The sequence below is a fragment of the Triticum urartu genome, chromosome 7, assembly GCF_003073215.2.
Source record: "Triticum urartu cultivar G1812 chromosome 7, Tu2.1, whole genome shotgun sequence".
NCBI lineage: Eukaryota > Viridiplantae > Streptophyta > Magnoliopsida > Poales > Poaceae > Triticum > Triticum urartu.
In genome coordinates, this window is record NC_053028.1 from 573,133,697 (window position 1) to 573,158,600 (window position 24,904).

The following is a 24,904-nucleotide window of genomic DNA, read 5'->3' on the forward strand; positions in this document are numbered from 1 at the left end:
GATTGCACTAAAGGCAATGTCACTTTTCATGTTAATGGTAATGAGCATACGGTACACTTTCCGAGGAAACAACCTCAAGTTCATAGTATCAATTCTATCGGAAAAATTCCATCGATTATATTTGGAGGTTTTGAATTTCCTCTTCCTACTGTCAAGAAGAAATATGATATACTGATTATTGGGGATGTGCATATCCCCGTTGAGGTAACCTAGTGTTATTCGAAATTTCTCCGGTTTCATGTTAATCGGAATGAGTTTGTTAACAAGACCTGATCAACCTTGTTAGTGGATTCCTTTTGATGAGCATGAGATGGATGAAACTAGAAGCACAACCTTCTGTACCCTCTCTGTACTTTCTGTTATTTAGTTGAAATAAAGTAAAAAATAGTATTTTTCTGTCTATTTCCTGATTTATCCGTGCAGTATAAAAATGTCCCGAAAATAAAAGTCCTCAGAATGACATGCCAATTTAATATGATTTTTTCGGGAATATTTGAGGATTTATGGTGCAAAAATTACCGCGAGGGGAGCTGCCACCTGGTCACGAGGGTGGAGGGCACGCCCTACCCCCTTGGGCGCCCCCTGCCTCATGGGCCCACGGTGGCCCTCCTCCACTTATTCCTGCACCCATCCTCTTCTTCTTCCTCCCATAAACACGAAAAACCAACTCAAGCACGAGTTCCAGCCCTCTTTGCTGTAATTTTCGATCTCCTTGCTCAAAGCACCTCTCACAAAACTGCTTGGGGAGATTGTTCCTTGGTATGTGACTCCTCCATTGGTCCAATTAGTTTTTGTTCTAGTGCTTTATTCATTGCAAATTTTTGCTGCTTAGGTGACCCTGTTCTTGAGTTTGCATGTCAAATTTATATGGTCAAAAGTAGTTTTGATGCATGATATAGGCCCTAGGCACTTGTAGGAGTAGTTGCTATCAATATTATTGAGTTTGGTTTACTTTTATTTTGAAGTTACTAAAAATATGATGAGGAGACTTTTGAGGGGCTCATCAAGCCAAAGCTCGAAGGAGAAGGCACCGAAGCCTAAGTATAATTTGCCTCGCACCACGGAGGTTCGGGTGTGTGAATGGCCTTCCGAGGATTTCTTAAGAGCAGCCGGGATTTATGAAGATTTTCATGAGTTGGCTCACACTGCAGGCCTTACCGCTTTCCTCCACGACCAATGCGATCAGTATCTCTTGCTCACAAATACCTTTGTGCAAAACTTTCATTTTCATTCTAGGAACTCACCACCTATGGTGGAATTTCATTTATATGATGAGCATAAGGAGATGTCACTTTATGATTTCTGTCGGATTTGTTTAGTCCCTTTGGGTGGAAAGACAGAAGAACCACATCGTGATGATGCGAAGGTATTTATTGACACTATCACTGTAGGGGAAACAAGGAAGGTTTCCGATGCACGAATCACTAGCATACATTTTCCTGTTTTACGCTACTTTGCATTATTTGCTAGTCGTTGCTTAATTGGTCGCGGAAACTGTGGAAACCTGAGTATCCCTGGTATTATTATTTTCACCATGGTTTATACAGTGATAACTCTTTTAGTAGGGGCAGCATTATTGCCAAACGGTTAAGTCTGAACCGTACCAAGGGCCCCATCTTTGGAGGCATCTATGCTACACGCCTAGCTGCACATTTTAACATACCTATTAGGCATGCTGAGAAGGAAGAAAAAGTGCTACCCCGTGTTTATCTAGATTATAGAAGTATGGTGGCACATGATTTTATTGTTAAGAATAGGGAAGGAGAGCTTAAGTATCAATTGTTCTTTAATAAACATCATCCTGAGACTATCACCTTGCCTCCTCCTTCTTTGTTTGATTTGACTGTAGGCACGTACCTTGTTCCGTTAACGGCTATCCACGCCTACCAGAACCCTGCACCAGCCGAGGAGCCAGAGCCAGAACCATAATTTGATCCTTCACGACAGTTTAATTACCAGTGGGATCCGGAGATGATTGTCAGCCAGTGGCAATCTGAGCCTTCTTCTTCCTCATCACAGTACGACCCCAACTATTATTATGGATATCAGCCAGGCCAGCCGTGGCCATAGACCAACTTAGGCCAAAAGCCTAAGCTTGGGGGAGTACGCATTTCTCACCGACATTACATTTATGTTCATACACTCATTGCTAAATGTCGGTGCTCATACTTTTTCATTGTATCATCCATGCTAGTTTAATTTCATTTTTATTCTTTCTTCTTGTGTGTTTAATAAACCTTAGGAAAAACCAAAAAAATAGTTGTAGCTTTTAATTAGTTTACTTTCCATGCTTGTAGTAATAATTAAAAATAAAACCCAAAAAGATTTCCTGTTCTTCTTTTGCTTGTTGGGAGCTTTCCCGGGTAAATAGTTTTATTTCTTTTCTTTGGGGATCGATAGGAGAAGACCATAATTAAATGGTTGAAGAGGCTCTTATATGCATTATTGTTGATCTGACAACAGAGCCCATATTGCCTTGTCTTCTCCTGTTTATTGAATGCTTGCAGATTCCAGCTTAGTCCAATGCACGTGCACTATTATTATTATTCACATCATTCAGTCGTGCAAGTGAAGGGAAATTATGATGATATATGATGGACTGGTTGAGATGAGAAAAGCTGGTATGAACTTGACCTCTTTTTTTTGTAAATATGATTAGTTCATCATTCCTAATTCGGCCTATTATGAATAAACATGTTTGGAATGACAACTAGAGATCATAGTTTCTTGTGCCATGCATGATTAGCTATGAGTTATAATCGTTTACCTTGCGTGCCAACATGCTATTGAGATGATTATGATGTGGTATGATAGGGTGGTATCCTCGTCTGAATGATTTAAGTGACTTGACTTGGCACATGTTCATGCATGTAGTTGAAACAAAATCAACATAGCCTTCACGATATTTATGTTCATGGTGGATTATATCCTACTCATGCTTGCATTCGATGTTGATTAATTTTAATGCATGTTCATGACTGTTGTCGCTCTCTAGCTGGTCGCTTCCCAGTGTTTTGCTAGCCTTCACCTGTACTAAGCGGGAATACTGCTTGTGCATCCAATCCCTTAAACCCCAAAGTTATTCCACATGAGTCCACTATACCTACCTATATACGGTATCTACATGCCGTTCGAAGTAAATTTGTATGTGCCAAACTCTAAACCTTCAAATAAATATCATGTTTTCTATGCTCGAATAGCTCATGTATCAACTAGGGATGTCTATATCTTCCATGTTTGGTGGGTTGTTCTCAAGAGGAGTGGACTCCGCTCCTCACTCATGAGATAAATGGCTGGTCACTGGGATGCACAGTCCCATGCTTTATGCAAACTAAATCAAAATAATTGCAAACAAAACTCCCCTTGGGACTCTTGTTCGTTGGAGGCTGTCGTTGTTTCGAGCAAGCCATGGATTGATGTTTGTGGTGGAAGGGGGAGCATAAACTCTACCATTCTGTTTGGGAACCGCCTATAATGTGTGTAGCATGGAAGATATCGCCATCTCTTGGTTGTTATGTTGACAATGAAAGTATACCGCTCAAAATATTATTCACCTCTGTTTCAAAACCGAGCTCTGGCACCTCTACAAATCCCCGCTCCCCTCTGCGAAGGGCCTATCTATTTACTTTTATGCTGAGTCATCATCCTCTTATTAAAAAGCACCAGTTGGAGAGCACTTCTGTCATTTGTATTCATTATTGTTAGTTTACATTGAGTATGACTTGACTGGATCTCTTTTACCATGAATTACAATGTCTAGTCAGTCCTTGGTCTTTAAAGGTGCTCTACATTTATGTTTTGCGGTCTCAGAAAGGGCTAGCGAGATACCACCTTGTTATATCATATTATGATTGTTTTGAGAAAGTGTTGTCATCCGAGTTATATTATTATGGCTCGCTAGTTGATTATGCTATTGATATGAGTAAATTGAGACCTATGCGTTATTGCGAATGTGGTTAGTTATAATCTTTGCTGAAAACTTGAATGCTGGCTTTACATATTTACAACAACAAGAGCAAACAGAGTTTGTAAAAGTTTTTCTTTATCACTTTCAGTTTGTCAACTTAATTGCTTGAGGACAAGCAAAGGTTTAAGCTTGGGGGAGGTGATACGTCTCCAAAGTATCTACTTTTCCAAACACTTTTGCCCTTGTTTTGGACTCTAACTTGCATCATTTGAATGGAACTAACCCGGACTGACGCTGTTTTCAGCAGAACTACCATGGTGTTATTTATGTGCAGGAGCAATCGTTCTCGCAATGACCTGAAACTTCACGGAGACACTTTTCAGAAAATAAGAAAAATACCTTCCAAAGATGAAGGCTAGGGGCCCCACCTTCTCTCCACGAGGGTGGGGGGCGCGCCCCCTACCTCGTGGGCCCCCTGTGGCTGTAGGGGAACGTAGTAATTTCAAAAATTTTCCTACGCACACGCAAGATCATGGTGATTCATAGCAACGAGGGGAGAGTATGATATACGTACCCTTGTAGATCGCAACGGAAGCGTTGACACAACGTAGAGGAAGTAGTCATACGTCTTCTTCCCGATCCGACCGATCCAAGCACCGTTACTCCGGCACCTCCGAGTTCTTAGCACACGTTCAGCTCGATGACGATCCTCGGGCTCCGATCCAGCAAAGCGTCGAGGAAGAGTTCCGTCAGCACGACGGCGTGGTGACGATCTTGATGTACTACCGACGCAGGGCTTCGCCTAAGCACTGTAACGGTATGATCGAGGTGGAATTTGGTGGCAGGGGGCACCGCACACGGCTAAGGAACGATCTCAAGGATCAACTTGTGTGTCTTGGGGTGTCCCCTGCCCCCGTATATAAAGGATGAAGGAGGGGAGGCTGGCCGGCCAAGGAGGGAGGCGCAGGAGGAGTCCTACTCCTACCGGGAGTAGGACTCCCCCCCTCAATCCTATTCCTAATAGGATTCCTTAAAGGGGAGAGGGAGAGAGAGGTGGCCGGCCCCTCTCCTAGTCCTAATAGGACTAGGGAGAGGGGGGAGGCGCAGCCCTATGTGGGCTGCCTTCTCACCTTTCCACTAAGGCCCATGTTAGCCCATTTGGCTCCCGGGGGGTTCCGGTAACCCTCCCGGTAATCCGGTAAAATCCCGATTTCACCCGGAACACTTCCGATGTCCAAACAAAGGCTTCCAATATATCAATCTTTACGTCTCGACCATTTCGAGACTCCTCGTCATGTCCGTGATCACATCCGGGACTCCGAACAACCTTCGGTACATCAAAATGCATAAACTCATAATAACTGTCATCGTAACGTTAAGCGTGCGGACCCTACGGTTCGAGAACAATGTAGACATGACCGAGACACATCTCCGGTCAATAACCAATAGCGGGACTTGGATGCCCATATTGGCTCCCACATATTCTACGAAGATCTTTATCGGTCAGACCGCATAACAACATACGTTGTTCCCTTTGTCATCGGTATGTTACTTGCCCGAGATTTGATCGTCGGTATCCAATACCTACTTCAATCTCGTTACCAGCAAGTCTCTTTACTCGTTCCGTAATACATCATCCTGCAACTAACTCATTAGTTGCAATGCTTGCAAGGCTTTAAGTGATGTGCATTACCGAGAGGGCCCAGAGATACCTCTCCGACAATCGGAGTGACAAATCCTAATCTCGAAATACGCCAACCCAACATCTACCTTTGGAGCCACCTGTAGTACTCCTTTATAATCACCCAGTTACGTTGTGACGTTTGGTAGTACCCAAAGTGTTCCTCCGGCAAACGGGAGTTGCATAATCTCATAGTCATAGGAACATGTATAATTCATGGATAAAGCAATAGCAACATACTAAACGATCGGGTGCTAAGCTAATATAATGGGTCATGTCAATCAGATCATTCAACTAATGATGTGACCGTTAATCAAATGACAACTCATTTGTCTATGTTAGGAAACATAACCATCTTTGATCAACGAGCTAGTCTAAGTAGAGACATACTAGTGGACACTCTGTTTGTCTATGTATTCACACATGTATTATGTTTCCGGTTAATACAATTCTAGCATGAATAATAAACACTTTATCATGATTTAAGGAAATAAATAATAACTTTATTATTGCCTCTAGGGCATACTAGTCAAGTAGAGGCATACTAGTGACACTCTGTTTGTCTATGTATTCACACATGTATTATGTTTCCGGTTAATACAATTCTAGCATGAATAATAAACATTTATCATGATATAAGGAAATAAATAATAACTTTATTATTGCCTCTAGGGCATATTTCCTTTCAGTCTCCCACTTGCACTAGAGTCAATAATCTAGTTCACATCGCCATGTGATTTAACATCAATAGTTCACATCACCATGTGATTAACACCCATAGTTCACATCGTCATGTGACCAACACTCAAAGGGTTTACTAGAGTCAGTAATCTAGTTCACATCTCTATGTGATTAACACCCAAAGAGTACTAAGGTGTGATCATGTTTTGCTTGTGAGATAATTTTAGTCAACGGGTCTGTCACATTCAGATCCGTAAGTATTTTGCAAAATTCTATGTCTATCAATGCTCTGCATGGAGCTACTCTAGCTAATTGCTCCCACTTTCAATATGTATCCAGATTGAGACTTAGAGTCATCTGGATAGTGTCAAAAACTTGCATCGACGTAACCTTTACGACGAACCTTTTTGTCACTTCCATAATCGAGAAACATATCCTTATTTCACTAAGGATAATTCTGACCGCTGTCCAGTGATCTACTCCTAGATCACTATTGTACTCCCTTGCCAAATCAGTGCAGGGTATACAATAATCTGGTACACAGCATGGCATACTTTATAGAACCTATGACTGAGGCATAGGGAATGACTTTCATTCTCTTTCTATCTTCTGCCGTGGTCGGGCTTTGAGTCTTACTCAACTTCACACCTTGTAACACAGGCAAGAAACTTTTTCTTTGACTGTTCCATTTTGAACTACTTCAAAATCTTGTCAAGGTATGTACTTATTGAAAAACTTATCAAGCGTCTTGATCTATCTCTATAGATCTTGAAGCTCAATATGTAGCAGTTTACCGAAGTCTTTCTTTGAAAAACTCCTTTCAAACACTCCTTTTATGCTTTACAGAATAATTCTACATTATTTCCGATCAACAATATGTCATTCACATATACTTATCAGAAATGCTGTAGTGCTCCCACTCACTTTCTTGTAAATACAGGCTTCACCGCAAGTCTGTATAAAACTATATGCTTTGATCAACTCATCAAAGCGTATATTCCAACTCCGAGATGCTTTGCACCAGTCCACAGACAGATCGCTGGAGCTTGCATATTTAGTTAACACCTTTAGGATTCGACAAAACCTTCTAGTTGCATCGTATACAACTCTTCTTTAGCAAATCCATTAAGGAATGCAGTTTTGTTCCCTTTGCCAGATTTCATAAAATGCGGCAATTGCTAACATGATTCGGACAGACTAAGCATAGATACGAGTGATAAAATCTCATCGTAGTCAACACCTTGAACTTGTCGAAAACCTTTTGCGACAATTCTAGCTTTGTAGATAGTAACACTACTATCAGACGTCCGTCTTCCTCTTGAAGATCCATTTATTTTCTATGGCTTGCCGATCAACGGGCAAGTCAACCAAAGTCCAAACTTTGTTCTCATACATGAATCACTCTTCAGATTTCATGGTTTCAAGCCACTTTGCCGGAATCTGGGCTCACCATCGCTTCCTTCATAGTTCGTAGGCTCGTCATGGTCAAGTAACATGACCTCTAGAACAGGATTACCGTACCACTCTGGTGCGGTTCTCACTCTGGTTTACCTACAAGATTCGGTAGTAACTTGATCTGAAGTTACATGATCATCATCATTAGCTTCCTCACTAATTGGTGTAGTAGTCACAGGAACAGATTTTGTTGATGAACTACTTTCCAATAAGGGAGAAGGTACAATTACCTTATCAAGTTCTACTTTCTTCCCACTCACTTCTTTCGAGAGAAACTCCTCTCCAGAAAGTTTGAATTTTAGCAACAAAATGTCTTGCCTTTCGGATCTGTGATAGAAGGTGTATCCATAGTTTCCTTTGGATATCCTATGAAGATGCACTTCTCCGATTGGGAGTTTTGAGCTTATCGGGATGAAAACTTTTTCATATAAGCATCGCAACCCCAAACTTTAAGAAACGACAACTTTGGTTTCTTGCCAAACCATAGTTCATAAGGCGTCGTCTCGACGGATATAGATGGTGCCCCTTTTTAACGTGAATGCAGCTGTCTCTAATGCATGACCCCAAAAACAATAGTGGTAAATCGGTAAGAGACATCATAGATTGCACTATATCCAATAAAGTACGGTTATGACGTTCGGACACACCATTATGCTATGGTGTTCCAGGTGGCGTGAGTAGTGAAACTATTTCACATTGTTTTTAACTGAAGCCAAACTCGTAACTCAAATACTTTTCTCTACGATCAGATCATAGAAACTTTATTTTCTTGTTACGGTGATTTTCACCTTCACTCTAAAATTCTTTGAACTTTGTCAAATGTTTCAGACTTATGTTTCATCAAGTAGATATACTCATATCTGCTCAAATCATCTGTGAAGATCAGAAAATAATGATACCTGTCGCGAGCCTCAATATTCATCGGACCACATACATCAGTATGTATGATTTCCAACAAATCTGTTGCTCGCTCCATTGTTCCGAAGAACAGAGTCTTAGTCATCTTGCCCATGAGGTATGGTTCGTAAGCATCAACTGATTCATAATCAAGTGATTCCAAAAGCCCATCAGCATGGAGTTTCTTCATGCGCTTTACACCAATATGACCTAAACGGCAGCGCTACAAATAAGTTGCACTATCATTATTAAGTTTGCATCTTTTGGTTTCAATATTATGATTATGTGTATCACTACGATCGAGATCCAACGAACTATTTTCATTGGGTGTGTAACCATATAAGGTTTTATTCATGTAAACAGAACAACAATTTATTCTCTTACTTAAATGAATAACCGTATTACAATAAACATGATCAAATCATATTCATGCTCAACGCAAACATCAAATAACACTTATTTAGGTTCAACACTAATCCCGAAATTATGGGGAGTGTGCGATGATGATCATATCAATCTTGGAACCACTTCCAACACACATCGTCACTTTACCCTTAACTAGTCTCTGTTTATTCTGCAACTCCCGTTTCGAGTTACTAATCTTAGCAACTGAACTAGTATCAAATACTGAGGGTTTGCTATAAACACTAGTAAAGTACACATCGATAACATGTATATCAAATATACTTATGTTCACTCTGCCATCCTTCTTATCCACCAATCACTTGGGGTAATTCCACTTCCAGTGACCAGTCCCTTTGCAGTAGAAGCACTTAGTCTCAGGCTTAGGATCAGACTTGGGCTTCTTCACTTGAGCAGCAACTTGCTTGCCGTTCTTCTTGAAGTTCCCCTTCTTCCCTTTGCCCTTTTCTTGAAACTAGTGGTCTTGTCAACCATCAACACTTGATGTTTTTCTTGATTTCTACCTTCGTTGATTTCAGCATCACGAAGAGCTTAGGAATTACTTTTGTCATCCCTTGCATATTATAGTTCATCACGAAGTTCTACTAACTTGGTCATGGTGACTAGAGAATTCTGTCAATCACTATCTTATCTGGAAGATTAACTCCCACTTGATTCAAGCGATTGTAGTACCCAGACAATCTGAGCACATGCTCACTAGTTGAGCGATTCTCCTCCATCTTTTAGCTATAGAACTTATTGGAGACTTCATATCTCTCAACTCGGGTATTTGCTTGAAATATTATCTTCAACTCCTGGAACATCTCATATGGTCCATGACGTTCAAAACGTCTTTGAAGTCCCGATTCTAAGCCATTAAGCATGGTGCACTAAACTATCAAGTAGTCATCATATTGAGCTAGCCAAACGTTCATAACGTATGCATCTGCTCCTACAATAGGTCTGTCACCTATCGGTGCATCAAGGACATATTTTTTCTGTGCAGCAATGAGGATAAACCTCAGATCACGGATCCAATCCGCATCATTGCTACTAACATCTTTCAACATAATTTTCTCTAGGAACATATCAAAATAAAACGCAGGGAAGCAACAACGCGAGCTATTGATCTACAACATGATTTGCAAAATACTACCAGGACTAAGTTCATGATAAATTTAAGTTCAATTTAATCATATTACTTAAGAACTCCCACTTAGATAGATATCCCTCTAATCCTCTAAGTGATCACGTGATCCAAATCAACTAAACCATAACCGATCATCACGTGAGATGGAGTAGTTTTCAATGGTGAACATCGCTATGTTGATCATATCTACTATATGATTCACGCTCGACCTTTCGGTCTCCGTGTTCCGAGGCCATATCTGTATATGCTTGGCTCGTCAAGTATAACCTGAGTATTCCGCTTGTGCAACTGTTTTGCACCCGTTGTATTTGAACGTAGAACCTATCACACCCGATCATCACGTGGTGTCTCAGCACGAAGAACTTTTGCAACGGTGCATACTCAGGGAGAACACTTCTTGATAATTTAGTGAGAGATCATCTTATAATGCTACCGTCAATCAAAGCAAGATAAGATGCATAAAAAGATAAACATCACATGCAATTAATATAAGTGATATGATATGGCCATCATCATCTTGTGCTTGTGATCTCCATCTCCGAAGCACCGTCATGATCACCATCGTCACCGGCGCGACACCTTGATCTCCATCGTAGCATCGTTGTCGTCTCGCCAATCTTATGCTTCCACGACTATCACTACCGCTTAGTGATAAAGTAAAGCATTACATCGCGATTGCATTGCATACAATAAAGCGACAACCATATGGCTCCTGCCAGTTGCCAATAACTCGGTTACAAAACATGATCATCTCATACAATAAAATTTAGCATCATGTCTTGACCATATCACATCACAACATGCCCTGCAAAAACAAGTTAGACGTCCTCTACTTTGTTGTTGCAAGTTTTACGTGGCTGCTACGGGCTTAAGTAAGAACTCATCTCACCTACGCATCAAAACCACAACAATAGTTCGTCAAATAGACTCCATTTTAACCTTCTCAAGGACCGGGCATAGCCACACTTGGTTCAACTAAAGTTGGAGAGACAGTCTTCCGCAAGCCATCTATGTGCAAAGCACGTCGAGGGAACCGGTCTCGCGTAAGAGTACGCGTAAGGTTGGTCCGGATCGTCTCGTCCAACAATACCGCCGAACCAAAGTATGACATGCTGGTAGGCAGTATGACTTGTATCGCCCACAACTCACTTCTGTTCTACTCGTGCAAATAACATCAAACCATAAAAACCTAGGCTCGGATGCCACTGTTGGGGAACGTAGTAATTTCAAAAAATTTCCTACGCACACGCAAGATCATGGTGATGCATAGCAACGAGGGGAGAGTCTGATCTACGTACCCTTGTAGATCGCAACGGAAGCGTTGACACAACGTAGAGGAAGTAGTCGTACGTCTTCTTCCCGATCCGACCGATCCAAGCACCGTTACTCCGGCACCTCCGAGTTCTTAGCACACGTTAGCTCGATGACGATCCTCGGGCTCCGATCCAGCAAAGCGTCGAGGAAGAGTTCCGTCAGCACGACGGCGTGGTGACGATCTTGATGTACTACCGACGCAGGGCTTCGCCTAAGCACTACAACGGTATGATCGAGGTGGAATTTGGTGGCAGGGGGCACCGCACACGGCTAAGGAACTGCCTCAGTATATAAAGGACTAGAGGGGGGAGGCTGGCCGGCCAAGGTGTGGCGCGCCAGGAGAGTCCTACTCCCTCTGGGAGTAGGATTCCCCCCCCCAATCCTAGTTGGAATAGGATTCGCGGAGGGGGAAAAGAGAGAGAGGGGGCCGGCCACCTCTCCTAGTCCTAATAGGACTAGGGGAAGGGGGAGGCGCACAACCATGTAGGGCTGCCTCTTCTCTTTTCCACTAAGGCCCATCATGGCCCATTTAGCTCCCGGGGGGTTCCGGTAACCTTCCCGGTACTCCGGTAAAATCCCGATTTCACCCGGAACACTTCCGATATCCAAACATAGGCTTCCAATATATCAATCTTTATGTCTCGACCATTTAGAGACTCCTCGTCATGTCCGTGATCACATCCGGGACTCCGAACAACCTTCGGTACATCAAAATGCATAGACTCATAATATAACTGTCATCGTAACCTTAAGCGTGCGGATCCTACGGGTTCGAGAACAATGTAGACATGACCGAGACACGTCTTCAGTCAATAACCAATAGCGGGACCTGGATTCCCATATTGGCTCCTACATATTCTACGAAGATCTTTATCGTCAGACCGCATAACAACATACGTTGTTCCCTTTGTCATCGGTATGTTACTTGCCCGAGATTCGATCGTCGGTATTCCAGTACCTAGTTCAATCTCGTTACCGGCAAGTCTCTTTACTCGTTCTGTAATACATCATCCCGCAACTAACTCATTAGTTGCAATGCTTGCAAGGCTTAAGTGATGTGCATTACCGAGAGGTCCCAGAGATACCTCTCCGACAATCGGAGTGACAAATCCTAATCTCGAAATACGCCAACCTAACATGTACCTTTGGAGACACCTGTAGAGCTCCTTTATAATCACGCAGTTACGTTGTGACGTTTGGTAGCACACAAAGTGTTCCTTCGGCAAACGGGAGTTGCATAATCTCATAGTCATAGGAACATGTATAAGTCATGAAGAAAGCAATAGCAACATACTAAACGATCGGGTGCTAAGCTAATGGAATGAGTCATGTCAATCAGATCATTCAACTAATGATGTGATCCCGTTAATCAAATAACAACTCTTTGTCCATGGTTAGGAAACATAACCATCTTTGATTAACGAGCTAGTCAAGTAGAGGCATACTAGTGACACTCTGTTTGTCTATGTATTCACACATGTATTATGTTTCCGGTTAATACAATTCTAGCATGAATAATAAACATTTATCATGATATAAGGAAATAAATAATAACTTTATTATTGCCTCTAGGGCATATTTCCTTCAAAAATCATGTTAAAATCTCAGCGCAATCGGAGTTATGGATCTCTGGGAATAAAAGAAACAGTTTTCGACCAGATCTAGGGAACGCGAAACAGAAGAGATCAGAGCGGGAGATCCAATCTCGGAGGGGATCCCGCACCTCCACCACCATGGAGGCCATGGACCAGAGGGGGAACTCTCCTCCCATCTAGGGGAGGCCAAGGAAGAAGAAGAAAGAGGGGGCTCTCTCCCCTCTCTCTCGGTGGCGCCGGAACGGCACCGGAACGTCGCCAGGGCAAGGATCGTGACGGCAATATACATCAACAATCTTGATACCTCAACACCAACTTTCCCCCCTCTATGCAGCGGTGCAACACCTCTTCTCCCCGTTGTAATCTCTACTTAAACATGGTGCTCAACTCCATATATTATTTCCCAATGATATTTGGCTATCCTATGATGTTTGAGTAGATCCGTTTTGTCCTATGGGTTAATCGTGATCTTGGTTGGCATGAGTGTATATTTTATTTATCGTGTTGTCCTACAGTGCCCTCCGTGTCACGCAAATGGAGGGACCCTCGCTGTAGGGTGTTGCAATATGTTCATGATTTGCTCATTGCCGGTTGCGGGGGTGACATCAGCCTAAGCATGGATACGCGGGTTGTTGCGTATGGGAGTAAAGAGGACTTGATACTTAATGCTATAGTTGCGTTTCACGACCTTAATGATCTTTAGTAGTTGCGGATGCTTTTTAGATTTCCAATCATAAGTGCATATGATCCAAGTAGAGAAAGTATGTTAGCTCATGCCCCTCTGTCATATAAAATTGCATGAATGATTACCGGTCTAGTTATCGATTGCGTGGGACAAATGAATTTCTTGTTGACAAAAACTATCTACTTTTATCACCTTGCAATTTATTCATAGTTTTATTCTCGCAAAGTACTCATAGTTTATTCTTGCAAAATAGTTTTATACTTGTTTTAGGTAAAACAGACGTCAAGTGTGCATAGAGTTGTATCGGTGGTCGATAGAACTTCAGGGAATATTTGTTCTACCTTTAGCTCCTCGTTGGGTTCGATGATGTCTACTACGCAACCTTCTTCTTGTAGACTCGTGTTGGGCCTCCAAGCATAGAGTTTTGTAGGATAGTAGCAATTTTCCCTCAAGTGGATGACCTAAGGTTTATCAATCCATGGGAGGCGTAGGATGAAGATGGTCTCTCTCAAACAACCCTGCAACCAAATAACGAAGAGTCTCTTGTGTCCCCAACGCACCCAATACAATGGTAAATTGTATAAGTGCACTAGTTCGGAGAAGAGATGGTGATACAAGTGCAATATGGATGGTAGATATAGGTTTTTTTAATCTGAAAATATATAAAAAAAGCAAGGTAGCAAGTGGTAAAAGTGAGCGAAAACGGTATTGCAATGCTTCGAAACAAGGCCTAGGGTTCATACTTTCACTAGTGCAAGTTGTCTCAACAATGATAACATAATTAGATCATATGTCAATCCCTCAACGTGCAACAAATATTCACTCCAAAGTCACTAATAGCGGAGAATAAACAAATATATTATTGTAGAGTATGAAACCACCTCAAAGTTATTCTTTTCGTTCGATCTATTGGGCTATTCCCATAAGTGTCACTGATACGTCTCCAACGTATCTATAATTTTTGATTGTTCCATGTTGTTATATTATCAATCTTGGATGTTTTATAATCATTTTATAGTCATTTTATATCATTTTTGGTACTAACCTATTGACATAGTGCCAAGTGCTAGTTGTTGTTTTTTTCCATGTTTTTTACATCGTAGGAAATCAATATCAGACGAAGTCCAAATGCCACGAAACTCCATGGAAAATTTTTATGGGCCAGAAGGAACACAATGGGCCCTGGTTGCACCTGGGGGAGTTCCAAGGAGGGGACAAACCACCATGGTGCACTAGGAGGCCCAGACGCGCCCTGGTGGGTTGTGCCCACCTCGGGTGCCCCACAGACCGCCTCTTTGCTCTACAAGTACCCCAAAAATACCAGAACCCTAGGGGAGTCGAAGAAATATTCATCCAACCGCCGCAGAGTCCAGAACCACCAGATCCAATCTAGACACAATCTCGGATGGGGTTCACCACCTCCATTGGTGCCTCTCTGATGATGCGTGAGTTGTTCTTTGTAGACCTTCGGGTCCGTAGTTAGTAGCTAGATGACTTTCTCTCTCTCTCTCTCTTGCTGAATTCTCAATACAATGGTCTCTTGGAGATCCATATGATGTAACTCTTTTTGCGGTCTGCTGGTTGGGATCCGAGGAACTTTGAGTTTATGATCAGTCATATCTTTTTATATCCATGAAAGTTATTTCAGTTTTTTTGATCTCTTATATGCATGATCTCTTATAGCCTCATATTTCTTCTCCAATATTTGGGTTTTGTTTGGCAAACTTAATCTATTTATCTTGCAATGGGAAGAGGTGCCCGGTAGTGGGTTCGATCTTACGGTGCTTGATCCAGTGACAGAAAGGGAAACAACACGTATGTATCGTTGCTACTAAGGATGAAAAGATGTGATCTATATCTACGCAATAGATAAATGGATCTTGTCTACATCATGTCATTGTTCTTATTGCATTACTCCGTTTTCCATGAACTTAATACACTAGATGCATGCTGGATAGCAGTCGATGTGTAGAGTAATAGTAGTAGATGCAGGCAGGAGTCGGTCTACTAATCTTGGATGTCATGCCTATGTAATGATCATTGCCTAGATATCGTCATAATTATTTGAGGTTCTATCAATTGCCCGACAGTAATTTGTTTACCCACCGTTTGCTATGTTTCTCGAGAGAAGCCACTAGTGAAACCTACGCCTCTCGGGTCTTCTTTCTCATATATTTGCTTGTGATCTACCTTTCCTTTGCATTTTTATTCAGATATATTAAACCAAAAATACAAAAAATACTTTGCTGCACTTTATTTAATTTGCGATCTATTATTTCAATCTATTACCAATTTCTGGCATCGTTACCCGAAAGGGATTGACAACCCCTTTAACACGTTGGGTTGCGAGGTGTTGTTATTTGTGTGCAAGTGTTGTTTACGTTGTGTTGCTTGGTTCTCCTACTGATTCGATAACCTTGGTTTCTTCACTGAGGGGAATACCTATGGTTGTGCTGCATCAACTCTTCCAGTTTTGGGAAATACCAACGTAGTCCTAGCAGACGTGAGCTTTTCTGGCGCTATAGTCAGAGAGCAATCAAAAGGAATTTCTGGCGCTGTTTCCGGGGAGGATCTTCAACATAACCAGGTTCCTAATCACAAATGTCATCTTGCAATTTACATCATTTGCCATTTGCCTCTCGTTTTCCTATCCCCCACTTCAGAAAAAATTGTCGTTTTATTCGCCTCTCCTTTTCCGTTCGCCGTTTCCTTGCCCGATATGTTTTGAGTGCAATCTTGTTGTGTAGTCATCACCACTCAAGAGAACAGCAAGTTATGTGATTTCTCAAATACCAACAACAATGATTTTATTAGCACTCCGCTTGCTCCTCCTGCCACTAGTGCGGAGACTTGTGATATTAATACTGCTTTGCTGAATCTTGTTATGAAAGACCAATTTTCTGGCACTCCTAATGACGGTGCCGCGTCCCATCTTAATACCTTAGTGGAATTATGCGATATGCAAAAGAAAAAAGATGTGTACAATGATGTGGTCAAGATGAAATTATTTCCGTTTTCTTTGTGTGATTCTCTAAAATTTTGGTTCTCTTCTTTGCCTCGCAATAGTATCGATTCTTGGAATAAGTGCAAAGATGCTTTTATCACTAAGTATTTTCCTCCCGCAAAAACTATTTCCCTTAGAACCCATATCATGAGTTTCAAGCTACTTGAACACAAGCATGTTACACAATCTTGGGAAAGGATGAAAATGATGCTAAGGAATTGCCCAACTCATGGGTTAAATCTTTGGATGATCATACAAAAATTTTTATGCGGGGTTGAATTTTGTTTCTTGTAATCTTTTAGATTCCACCGCGGGTGGATCTTTTATGGAAATTACTTTGGGTGAAGCCACCAAATTTCTTGATAATATCATGGCAAATTATGCACAAGGGCATACCGAAAGGGCTCCTACTAGTAAAGAAGTTAATTCGGTTGAAGAAATTTCTTCTTTGAGTGATAAAGTTGATGCTCTTATGAAATTGGTTGCTAGTAAAAGTGCTCCTATTGATTTTAATGATATGCCTTTGTCTACTTTGATTGAGAAAAATAGTGATGCCATTGATGCGAATTTTATTTCTCACAATAATTTCAACAACAATGCTTATAGAGGAAATTTTAATCCTAGGCCTTTTCCTAGTAATACCCCTAATAATTATGGTAATTCCTATGGAAGTCAATCTTACAATAATAATAGGAATACCTCTGATCTTGAGAATAATATTAAATAATTTATCAACACGCAAAAAGTTTTCAACACTTCCATAGAAGAAAAGTTGAATAAGATTGATGATTTGTCTAGAAGTGTTGATAGAATTGCTCATGATGTAGAAAATCTCAAGTTGAAAATTTTTGCGCCTAAAGTTGATGAATCAATTAAAGCTCTTTATGTTTCTATGGATGAAAGTAAGAAAAGAACTGCTGTGCTTAGAGCTAAAAGAGAATTTTAGGAAAAAGTGTTTTCTAGTGATTTCTTTCGCAAAAATGACGAAGATCTTAAAATGATTGGTGTTTCTTCTATTGATTCTTTGTTTAGTAAAGTTAAGATTGATAAAAAAGGGACTGGAGAAGAGTCAACTTTAGGTAGAAGGCATCCCAATATTTTGGAGTGTGAAAATCTCATTGAGAAAATTGATGAAAGTGGGTTTGGAGAGGTCAAAACTTTAGCTAGTGATGTGCCCACTCTTTTGGATTACAAAGACTTGAATTATGATACTTGCTCACTGATTGATTGTATTTCTTTATTGCGATCCATGCTAAATTTACCCCATGCCTATGAACAAAACAAAGCTTTTACTAAACATACTGTTGATGCTATGATGAAAGCTTTGGAAGAAAATTGGAATTAGAAGTTTCAATTCCTAGAAAATTGCATGATGAATGGGAACCTACTATCAAAGTCAAGATTAAAAATTATGATTGTTTTACTTAGTGTGACTTGTGTGGTAGTGTTTCTACAATTTTGAAATCTTTATGTGTTGTGCTTGGTCTTACCTGTGACGCCCCGAGACTGTTGGGCCTAGTGTCTTTCAGTTATTCTCTGTTGTTGCCTTGTCTTTTGCTTGCGTGTTGCATCTTGCCATGTCATCATGTGCATTGCATCATCATGTTTTCAAAACTTGCATCCGTCTGGGTTCTCCAGTTCACCCCATTGTCCGTTCTGAGCCAAGACACACTTGCACGCGCCCGCGCCATGTCTGAAATATTATTTTATAAGTGGCCGGTAAATGTTCTTGGAATGGGTTCAAAGTTGGCATGCGGTGTTGCCAAGTTTCATCGCATTCGGAGTCCGTTTGATGCCCCAACGGATAACTATAGCGACATTATAGCCGGTCTAACGTCGGACGTTTTCGGTCTTTGAAAATAGTCGCCGGGCTGCACTCCTTCCCCCTCTCTCTTCTCAGTCCAACCACACACTTGACCTCGTTCGCCTAACCCCGCTTTACAATGCATCGACCCCTTACGCGTGTCTGAAACTTCCCCGAACCAGACACACTCAGTCGTCACCGATGGAACCGGATCAACCCCAAAGATCTATAAAGTATCTTCGAGCAAGGCCTCAAGCTCCTCATGTGTGTCTGAAACTTTCCCAAACCCGACACACTCAGGTGTCACCGATGGGCCCGGATCAACCGGACACACTCAGTTGTCACCAGGATCCAGCAAGGCCTCAAGCTCCTCGCGCCAAGCAACCCTCCTGGCCGCCTCCCTCCTCCCGTGCTTCAAACCAGGGCAGGTTGGAACCAGCGCCCGAGCACGAGCTCCACTCGATCCCTCTCCTTCCCGGCAACATGGACATGCCGCTGCCTGTAGCTTCCATTCCCGCCGACCACGACCAGCTCCGCCAGGCCGGCCTCGCCCATGCCTTTCCTCCTTCCTTTTCTTTCTCCCTCTCTCTTTTCTTACCTCTCTCCTCGTCATGATAGGAGCAGCCATGGCGCCCGAGTGCCTTGAGTTTGCCAGCCCGTCAGATGGATTCAGCTCGCGCCACTCAAGCTCCTCTCCGCCGATGAGCCACGACAGCAGCACATCTTCCGTCTCCCTCCTCTCGCGGTTGCTCTCTTCTCACGTCTCTCTACCTTCTGATGTCCAAAACGCCGATGCCCCGCCTCAAGCCACTACCGCCGGTCACCGAGGCCACCCTGACCTCGACTTCGACCGCTCCGGCGACCGCGCCCGTTGACTATGCCGTTCCGTGAGTCGCCGTTCCTCACCGGAGAATGCTGCCGTTCCGCGAGTCACCGTTCCTCACTGGAGTACGTTTCCAGGCAACCAAGCCTCCTCTGCATCATGCGCATCGTCGCGGGTTCCCTTCCTCCTCGACTCCATCAAGCCCTGCCGGAGATGGGTTCCCGACGCCCAGATATACATCTCCGACCATCCTCGCTGTTTCCCGTTGCCGGCGCGCCGCCCGTTGCAAGAGAGCTCACCCCTGCCCCTGTATCCCGCCTCTACGTCCTCTGCTTCGCCTGTGGTCGAGCGAGACGACCACAAATGCTGCCGCGTTGACCGCTTCGTCAACCGGCCTCCCGTGCCAGATCGCGTGGACGACCCAGCAGCCGGCTTGCTACTGGCAAGGCCCAGTGCCCTGCCGGCCTCCCTCCTCCACCGAACGGGCCAAGGCCCATGGTGAGCAAATCCCCCAGCCCAGGGTGCTTTAGATTCAGCCCGTACGTGTTTTTTTCCTTTGTGCGATTTTATCAATTATCCAGGGATTTGCAGTTTTGCAGAAAAGTCCCTCTAGATCATGCATTTCATATCTCACAAACTATGCATCATATGTAAATAATTTATATATGTAAAATGCTTAGATTTTTGTGTTGTTTCATAATATGCAACTTTCATCCATATTTATATTGTTTAAATTGTTGTTTGCTTTAATTTACCTATATAACATGCTAAAATGATTTAATTCATAACTAAATAACCGTAGCTCCATTTTAAATAAACATTATATGTAAATGGGGTAGAAAGATGTATAGTTTAACATGGTGGCATTATTTTGCATGTTAAACAACTCTAAAATATGCTTTAGGGCAGAATAGTAACAAACCCTAAATTGCATATGAGGATTTTCCGGTCTTGTTGCTTGTTGTTCCGGCCTCATTTAAACTTGCCTAGTTAGGTAGTTTTATCATGCTTCATCTCTTGCCATGTTTAACAACTTTTAATATTGTTGGGTACATAAACAAGAGTGAACTAAATAAGTCATGTGGTGTTTCATCAGTATGCAACTCGTTGCATATTGAGCTCCACTTAATTTGTAGTATTGTTTGTGCACTTTGCCATGCCATGCCTCATTAAACCGGACATGCATCATACTTGTTTGCGCATCATGTCATGTATATGTGACAGTTGCTTACTTTGTTGCTTGCTTCTTTCCAGGCTGCTTCTCTCGTTAGCTTCGATTTTGTTCGGGAGTTGTGAGGATCCGTTCAACTACGTCCGTTTGTCTTCTTTATGGACTCGTTCTTCTTCCTTGCAGGATCTCAGGCAAGATGATCATACCCTCGAAATCACTTCTATCGCTATGTTGTTCGTTCTATCGCTATGTCGCGCTACCTACCACTTGCACTACAAAAAAAGACACATCCATGACATTTTGGGCCGAACAATTTTTTTTTGTCATACATATGTATGACGATAATTGTGACAAAACCCGATATCATCATAGATGTGGTGGGATCCTACTTCTATGAAAAAAAATCATGACAGAAAATGGGCTTTTCGTCCTGGGCGGGCCGGAGACGCAGCTGCATGACATTCTTTGGGCCGTCCATGACGGAAAAAACCATGGTACAAGCGAGGGCGAGGAAAATTTCGGGGAGTTCCCGGTTACGGTGGGAGGTCGGGGGCCGAGGCGATGTGTGTTTCTCTCATACACATATGCACGTGTGTGCAAGGCGTTGGCTCTAACTGAACCCGAGCGAGGCGTTGGGCTCTAACGGAACCCGAGCGATTGCACTACAGGCTATGCGTTACTGAACCCGAGCGATCGATCGATGGCTGTTAACTGAACCCGGTCGAGCGATTCCTTCGCTACTGCTGCTAACTGAAGCCGATCGATTGGATGAATAGTGAGCGTTGTGGGGGGGGGTGGATGAACAGTGAGCGGTGGCGTTGCCTCTGGATGAACAGGACCCCGTGGTGTGGTGGAGGGCTGGATGAACAGTAGACGGTGGACAGGTGCCCGTGGAGGGGTGGTTGAAGACGACCTCGTGGTGTGGAGGGCTGGATGAACAGTAGACGGGGAGGGGTGCCCGTGGAGGGGTGGTTGAACAGTAGCCGGTGGAGTAGCGCGCGGTGGAGGCTAGATGAACAGGAGCCCGTGGAGGCTGGAGGAGGTCGACTGTGGAGATGAACAGTATCCCGTGGAGTCCCATTTTGCGGTACATCACACCCCTCCCGATGAACAGGACCCCCGTTTCGACCGTAGGAGGTCCATTTCATCCGTTTTGTGGTACCCACACCCCTCCCGATCAACAGGACCCCCGTTTCGACCGTAGGAGGTCCGTTTCGTCCATTTTGCGGTACGCCACACCCCTCCCGATCAACAGGACCCCCATTTCGACCGTAGTAGGTCCGTTTCCTCCGTTTTGCGGTACGCCAGACCCCTCCCTATCAACAGGACCCCGTTCCGAATGTAGGAGGTCCGTTTCCTCCGTTGTGCAGTACGCCAGGCCTCGTTTCCATCGCCTGTTCTGTCCAAGCCCTCCCGATGAACACGACCATGCATTCCGTTCCCACCCAGCCGGTTGGCTCCCACGCGTTCCGTTGCCTCCCGATGAACACGACACATTCCGTTGCCTCCCCATGAACACGACGCATTCCGTTGCCTCCCCATGAACATGACGACGACGACGCTGTTTCTCCGTTCCGACCCAGCCATGTACACGAGCCCTCGCCGTACGTATGCGCGAGTAGGTTTTCGAGACCCCACCCGTATGTACACATACGTGGCCGTATTTTCTTGCTTGCACCCTGGCCGTTGTACGTACGTGTACATGCTACGTGCGCGCCTGTACTACGACACGTACGCGCCTCTACTACGACACGTGCGCGCCTCTACATCCACCAGTATATATGTACGTACACGCTCACGACCAGAATGACAACTCTACGTACGCTTCGACCAGGTGGGTCCCGAATGTCAGGCACTTCCTTGCGTGCGAAGTTGTAGCTGGTGGGTCCCAGCAGTCAGGGGGGCGAATCATTTTGTTTTTTTGCCCGGACGCACTTCCTTGCGTGCAAAGGTGTAGCTGGTGGGTCCCAGCAGTCAGGGGGAAACGTTTTTTTCGCGAAATACGGTGGCACGTCCGGTGGGTCCCCGCTGTTAGGTGGAGGAATACTTATTATGCGCGTAATAAGGAGGCACTTCCTTGCTGCGGCCGTGGACCCAGCTGTCAGCGTCTCCACGCACAGTACTCTTCCAATGTAAGTCGGTCGTTGGCCACATTGACCATGCCGCGCCGAGAGCACCACGGCGGTGGACGACGGCGAGGCCTAGGAAGGGGACGACACGGAGGCAGGGAAGGCTCGACAGTTGTTTCCCACGCGGAGGGGAGTACGACTATATGAGGGTTTACTGGTTCGTCTACCGTCACTGGAGAATAACAGCAGGTGTGGGTGAGTAGAGGGATGGCTAGGCCAGCGATGGGAGTACGGTGGGGCGGTGAGGCCTGCGCGGCAGCACAGCCGACCGCGGGGAGGAGGGAGCAGGCAGTCCCGCCAGCGCTTGTTTGAGCGACTGGAGCAGGAAGAACAGAGATTAAAGAAGCACGACGGCCGTTGGATGGACATCCAACAGTCAGTGCTTGTGCGTCAACCTTTTTTTAGGAAATCCTCAAATCTGTGGAAAACAGCATACAACCCATCTGTCATTATTTCTAATAATTTACAACCCATTTGCTAATTCTTAAGGTTTTTTTGGAGCCCATATTCTTTTTGTTAGCATTACAACCCATATTGTGGCCATAGTTAAAAAATTATACGAAATTTTGCATATTTCGATGCGGTCCGAACTGTTTTTAATCCCAAAATTTCGACTCACATTCAAACTGATTTTAAAAATAAATGTATATCAATATAAAATCCAACAAATTCTCCACACATAAAAATTAATGTAATTTAAAATCTTGAAATGAAAAAAAGATATTTGAAACTAATTGCCGGTTTGATGTGTTTTAAAAATGTACAACCCATTTCTCATTACTGATGGGCCATTTTCTCAGCCGGCCGAATAAAAGCTCTCCTCGTCTTGAAAGATTTGCAGCCCAACAGGCCTGACAAAGCGACTTGCTTGGCAAATCATAAATAAACTGGGCTGTGACCGTGGACCCAGCTGTCAGCTTCTCCACGTACAATACTCTTCTGATGGAAGTCGTTCCTTGACCATGTTGACCACGCCGCACGGAGAGCACCATGGCGAGGCCTAGGAAGGGGATGACGTGAAGCCGGGGAAGACGCGGCAGTGGAAGCCCGCACGGAGAGGAGTACGAGGGTTCACTAGTTCGGCTGCGGTGTGAGGCTGCCGTCGCCGTAGGGCCTGGCCAGCGGTGGGAATAATTGGGGGCGGTGAGGCCTCTGCGGTAGCACAGCCAGCCACGGGAGGCAGGAGCATGAGGCACGACCGCCGCTGCTTTGGGTGGCTAGAACAAGAAGACCAGAGGTTGAAGAAGCACTACGGCCGTTGGATGGACATCGCACGGTCACTTGAGCTAGAATCGTTCATATTGACTAAGTTGACAAAGCCCTTCGTCCCCGTCAACTTAGTAGGCCCACAAGTCAGCCTCCCACCAAGGTGGGTCCCAGCTAGCCGGGGGAGCATTCATTTTTTTGTGTGTAATAAGGAGGCACTTCCGGTGGGTCCGAGCTGACAGTGGGGGGGACGTTTTTTTCGTGAAATACAGTGGCCCGTCCGGTGGGTCCCAGCAGTCAGGGGAAAAGATTTTTTTCGCAAAATACTGGTGGCCCGTCCGGTGGGTCCCCGCTATCAGGTGGAGGAATAATTATTTGCCGCGTAATAAGGAGGCACTTCCTTGCGGCTGCCGTGGACCCAGCTGTCAGCCTCTCCATGTATAGTACTCTTCCGATGGAAGTCGGTCGTTGACCACATTGACCACGCTGCACCGAGAGCACCATGGCGGTGGACGACGGTGAGGCCTAGGAAGGGGACGACGCGGAGCTGGGCAAGACGCGGCAGTGGATGCCCATGCGGAGAGGAGTACGAGCGTTCACTGGTTCGGCTGCGGTGTGAGGCTGTCGTTGCCATAGAATAACAGGGGGTGTGGGTGAGTGGAGGGATGGCCTGGCCAGTGGTGGGAGTAGTATGGGGGCGGTGAGGCCTCCGCGGTAGCATAGCCGGCCACGGGAGGCAGGAGCAGGAAACACGACTGGCGCTGCTTTGGGCGGCTGGAGCAAGAAGACCAGAGGTTGAAGAAGCACTATGGCCGTTCGATGGACATCATACAGTCACTGGAGTATTGACTAAGTTGACAAATCCCTCCGTCCCCGTCAACTTAGTAGGCCCACAAGTCAGCCCAACAATATGGTGGGTCCCAGCTAGCAGGGAGTATTCATTTTTTTGGGCGTAATAAGGAGGCACTTCCTTGCGTGCGAAGATATAACTGGTGGGTCC